Source organism: Vicia villosa, linkage group LG7, assembly GCF_029867415.1.
Source record: "Vicia villosa cultivar HV-30 ecotype Madison, WI linkage group LG7, Vvil1.0, whole genome shotgun sequence".
Lineage (NCBI taxonomy): Eukaryota > Viridiplantae > Streptophyta > Magnoliopsida > Fabales > Fabaceae > Vicia > Vicia villosa.
The window spans coordinates 79,133,223-79,138,638 of NC_081186.1; the positions used below are offsets into that span (position 1 = coordinate 79,133,223).

At 34.8% G+C, this 5,416-nt stretch overlaps 1 long non-coding RNA gene across 1 annotated transcript; it reads left to right on the forward strand.

Moving 5' to 3' along the window:
- Positions 1-2,510: 2,510 nt before the first annotated feature.
- Positions 2,511-5,082, forward strand: LOC131617560 (uncharacterized). The gene is made up of 4 exons (XR_009288614.1): positions 2,511-2,837; positions 3,535-3,578; positions 3,649-3,721; positions 4,332-5,082. It is a non-coding gene; the product is annotated as an uncharacterized LOC131617560 (long non-coding RNA).
- The last annotated feature ends 334 nt before the right edge of the window (positions 5,083-5,416 follow it).

The window sequence follows — 5,416 nt, forward strand, 5'->3', positions numbered from 1 at the left end:
CTTTGTCTCCACCAAGCAGATTTTGTTTCCCTAATTCGACCAGACCCCTTTCACTGACATGGCCCAATCTCATGTGCCAGATTTCTGTTTTCGACAAAGGTTTCGTGGATGCAACATTTGTCGAACCACTTACAACTTCAGCCTCAAGGGTATACAAGCCTTGTTTCTTCACGCCTCTCAAGACTTCCTTCGAACCCTTCATGACTCTAAGGATACTTTTCTCTCCTTGGAAAACATATCCTTTCTTGTCGAATTCACCAAGAGAAAGCAGATTTCTCTTCAAATCAGGAACATACCTGACTTCAGTCAACAACTTTATTGACTCATCATGGAGCTTGAATCTCACAGATCCAACACCTGCAATCTTGCAAGCCTTGTTGTTTCCCAGCAATACTGATCCACCATCTTGATCACATAATTCCTCGAACAAGTCTTTGTTTGGAGTCATGTGCCAAGTGCAACCTGAATCCATAATCCACTCCTTCTTAGAGTCACTGCTTGAAACCACAAGAACATCAGATGATTCGAAATCATCTTGAACAATGGCAGCGTTGCCATTATCCTTACCTCCATGATATTTCAGGCGTTCAGGGCACACCTTTCTTGTGTGACCCTCCTTCTTACAATGGTAGCATCGAATGCCATATGCTTCGCCACCGTAAGACTTCGACTGGCTTTTGCCTTTCTTCTTGTCAAACTTACCATCCTTTCGTAAGAGTTTTCCTTTAACAGCCAAACCTTCGCCAACAGTCGAAGGTTTATGCTCCTTTCGTTCATTCAAGTCCTTAGAGTACAAGGCTGATTGAACTTCTTCAAACGTCAGGGACTCCCTTCCATACAAGAGAGTTTCTTTGAAGTGAGCATGTGATCGAGGCAAAGAACACAATAGTAACAGCGCTTGATCTTCATCATCGATTTTCACATCAATATTTTCAAGATCAAGAATCAGCTTGTTGAACATATCCAACTGCTCAGCCAATACTTTGTCTTCAATCATCTTGAATGAATACAAAGCTTGCTTCAGGTAGAGTCGATTTACCAGCGATTTGGTCATGTACAAACTTTCAAGTTTCACCCATAACCCTGATGCCGTCGTCTCCTTTGATACCTGCCTGAGAACCTTATCACCAAGGCTCAACAAAATTGCGCTGTGTGCCTTCTCAATCATAGTCGTCTTCTCCGCTGCCGTTAATGCAGCATTCATGGCTGCCTCTCCCTTCAACGCTTCCAAACAACCCTGCTGAACTAGTAGGGCTTTCATCTTCAAGCGTCACAGACCGAAATCATTCACTCCGGTGAACTTTTCAATCTCATACTTTGTTGACGGCATCTTCTCCACGCTCACCGCACCAATTTGTTGTGAAAAACGATACCAATAACAAAGTATAATAGGGAATTAGGGAAGAGAATAAGAACACAAGAATTGGTTATAACTGCTATTCTTTTACTTTCTCTTAAAACAAGATTACAAGTTTACAAGAATAACAAATAACCTCTCTCACCCTAAATTAGGATTTGCAGCTTAGCAATGATGAGAGACTAGTATGCTATTTATAATAAAACCTAACATACTAACTAATGGGCTTTTTCCACAAGGCCCATTACACAAGTCAACTTAATAAACAAGCTAACTTAACAAATTAGGGTTTAAACACTAAAACCTAATTTAACATGCTAACAACCCTAGCATCTTCGACACAAGCATGTGAACAACCTTCGACTTCATGCTTAACCCTGTCGAACCAAGAAGCTACCCTTCGGCCATACTAGAGTTCGATCCAAAATCTCACAAAATATAATATTAAATAATCTTGAGAATAGTGTTATAGATTGCTGAAGATAGCAGATTATTAAAATCTTGCTATGCAATATTGCATGCCAGTGGTGCCACCAAGGCGACTATTTGATAACATTTTTTATCGAATATCATATTGTGAAACAATAATGGTTTGTCCAAGTTCTGCTATACTTTAGATGTATGGCTCAATTATAGGGGCTATTTAATAAGATTGCTGAAGAATAATGATACTTGTTTTATTTTTGTAAATCTTTTTTTCTTGTGTCACTCTTTACTATGTTTTTTAGTTTTCTTGTATAATTTTATTTTGGTGATGTATTTTTATTAACAATCTTTTCATGTTTTCAATTTAATTTTTTTTCTGACACAAGCAAGCAAGTAGTTAATTTGTTATATTAATTCAATTGAATATTTTGTCTTATCAACTATCAACTACCTAACTAAGAATGAAACATGCCTATTAACTCCCTAATGTACCCTTCATTAAAATTTACATTTTCACTAACATTTGCCCTTAATGGTAATTTGCTAATTCAATAAAATATGGCCAATCACATAGACTCTTTTTGCCAAGTGGCTCATGTTTTACATTTCCCTCCATTCATTTTGAAATTACATAACAAAGTGGGCCATGCATCAAATTTCTTCCAATTGAAAATGAAACCCTCTCTCCCCAAATAATGAAGCAAAACGGAAAAGAAAAAAAAAGAAAAGACAGAAAACCTCATATATCTCAGTACCTCCTTCTCTTTCTCTCTCAAATTCAAACCCTAATGAAAATGAAAACCTCATATATTTCAGATTCACAATAGAAAATCGCAAACTAGAAATAAGAGAAAAATTTGAATACCTTGACCCAAAAAAGGTGTTGCAATCGGAAGGTGGATCGTGCGGGGGGCGGGAGGCTGGTTTTCGGTGCTGTTTGGAGTGTCCTTCGCCGGAGCGTTGAACAGAGGTTGATGGCGTCAGGTATACGGAGGTGCTCGAGATCTGAAGTCGTCCCCTTTCTCTTTCGGAGCGTCGTTATACACTGAAAATGGTAAACTCGTCTCCTTTCTCTTTGGTTTCGTTTTCGTTTACGTTTTTGATATTGTACCATTGAAGTTTCGATTTTTCATCGATTTTTAACTTTAACAGAAACAAGTTTCCTTCTTTTCGTTTTAGATTATATTGTACCATTGAAGTTTCGATTTTTCATGATGCCTTTTCATTGTTGTTTTTACCATCAAGTTTTGATTTTTAACTACAACATGAACAAGTTTTATTCTTTTCCTTTTTAGATTTTATTGTACCATTGAAGTTTCGATTTTTCATGATGCCTTTTCATTGTTGTTTTTACCATTAAAGTTTCAATTTTTAACTACACAGAAACAAGTTTCATTTTTTTTTCGTTTTAGATTGTATTGTACCATTAAAGTTTCGATTTTTCATGATGCCTTTTCCATATTTCTGGAGATTTTTGGGTCACAACGATTGTCCAACTTTGATTCATACTAAGTATAAACTTTTTTTGTTTTATATTTTTGTTCTTTCAGGGTTTGTAGTTACCATCAAAGTAAGGATTTTTGGGTAAACAAAAAATTTAGACATTTTCAAACTCATGTTTTATGGGGAAACCATAAACATTACTTTGCAACCTACTGTTTTTCCCTAATTGTACTTTCCCTAACTGTTATTTGTAAAACTACTTTAACACCACCTTTCCTAAAGTTTATTTTTATTTCATTTTGTAACAGATCTTGCTGCCAGGATACCACAGCCTGATGTCGTCTTAGCTCATGTAAAAATATTAAGTGGTGACCTTAGTTAGTTTTCTGTTTTTCATTCTAACAAACACCTTTATCTTGCAGCTACTGCAAAGCTGAACATTTCTAATGTCTGGAACGAATCGAAGCTACTTCTGATTCCTCCATCTGATACCGGGTAACTTGTCTACCATATGTTTCTTTTCTTCTGTGAAATTTGTTTTTACTTCTGATTTTTTTCTGGTTATTCGAGCAATTTGTTTTTAATAAGCTGTCTCCTTTAATTTATGTACAATTTGTTTCCTTTAAGTTATTTTTACTAAGCTGTGTTTTAAGTTATTTTAAATAAGCTGTGTATGATTTATCATGGTTAAAGCTAACACTTGGTTTTCCAATGTTTGGTTTTTACAACTTTAATGATTTTTCATGTTGTTTTATAATGTCTGATTTGACAAGAACACTTGATTTTCCATGTTATAATGTTTAAGTGTTTTCAATGTGTTCCTGTTATTCAAAGTTCAGCTGTTCCATCTTATTCGAGCTATGTATGAGTTTTCCTTTGTAGTGTAAAAGTTTCAGTTTGTTGGCTTTTCTTTTAAGTTGTCTTTACATGACATTCATTTTCATGGTTAAAGCTTCAACATGTAATGTTGCCTCTGTTTTAGGTAAAACATGTGTTTGAACTTTAATTCGCCTCTGCATTTTTTGTTTTTAGTTCTGTTAAAACTTAAACCGGTGTTTGAAATAAAAGTTAAACTGATTTTTTCATTTATGTTTTCTGGGATAAGGAATGCATACCAAGTGTTGGAATGTCGGCTCATAATTTACGTCAAATAATGAAGAAGGTATTTCTTACTCGGTCATTGCACTATATATTCAGTTTATTGATTTTTGCATTGAATATAAACTATCATGGATAGCTTGGATAAAAAAGCAATTCATTCTGATATAGAAGCAATTCATTCTAATATAGATACCACTATTTTTTCAACTGAAGATAAATATATTACATGGCAGCCTATTAACATTAAATAAATTACATGGCAGCCTATTCACTTGAATATAAACTATTATGGATAATTTGTCTATTAATTTGCCTTGAATCTATTGCACTTGATGTCAATTGTCAAATCCTACTGATGCAGTAGTCCTTACTTGGACCTACTTATTGAAACTTTACGCAAAAGTTGCTTTTCAACTGTTGTGTTCAAAGGTACAACTGTTTTCACTTTGCCTTTAGCTGCTCTTTATATACCTTAAACCACTAAACTAATCCTTGGTCCCCGCGCCTGTTACATCACTGTCAACTATCAGAAAACAATTACTTTTTGTACCAATCTTACTTGCAAAATTTCCAGCTTTCGAATGTGCACGTTATTTAGATACCAATTGAGTATATCTTGTAGCAAAAGATCACCCTGGAATTCTGTCTATCACAGTGATGCCTCATTTCTATGCAATGTGTTATTCTTAGTTCCATCTCAATTATTCTTTTACCTTGGTTAGTTACTCTCCTTGTCGAATTTAAACCGCAAATTTTCAGTGTGTAGAGATAATTTTCGAATCAAATATTTTAATGTTTATAAACTTTGATCAGTCCATTGTACAAGGTTAGCTGTGAGAACGTAACTGTCAGCATTGATGATGGTTTTGTTTAAATTTTCAATTTGAGATCATCTCAGCCTTTATCAAAATGTAGTTATTGCCAACCTTTTTGATTTAGTAATGGACCTGTCCATCTAATCTTCTATACATGATAACAACAATTTGTGTGACTGTATTTGATTGAAGCCTTATTAAACACAAATAAACAAATACCTAGCTATCTTAAGATTTTTATTATGGTGGTCGGTGCAGAGTGGAAGCCAGAATC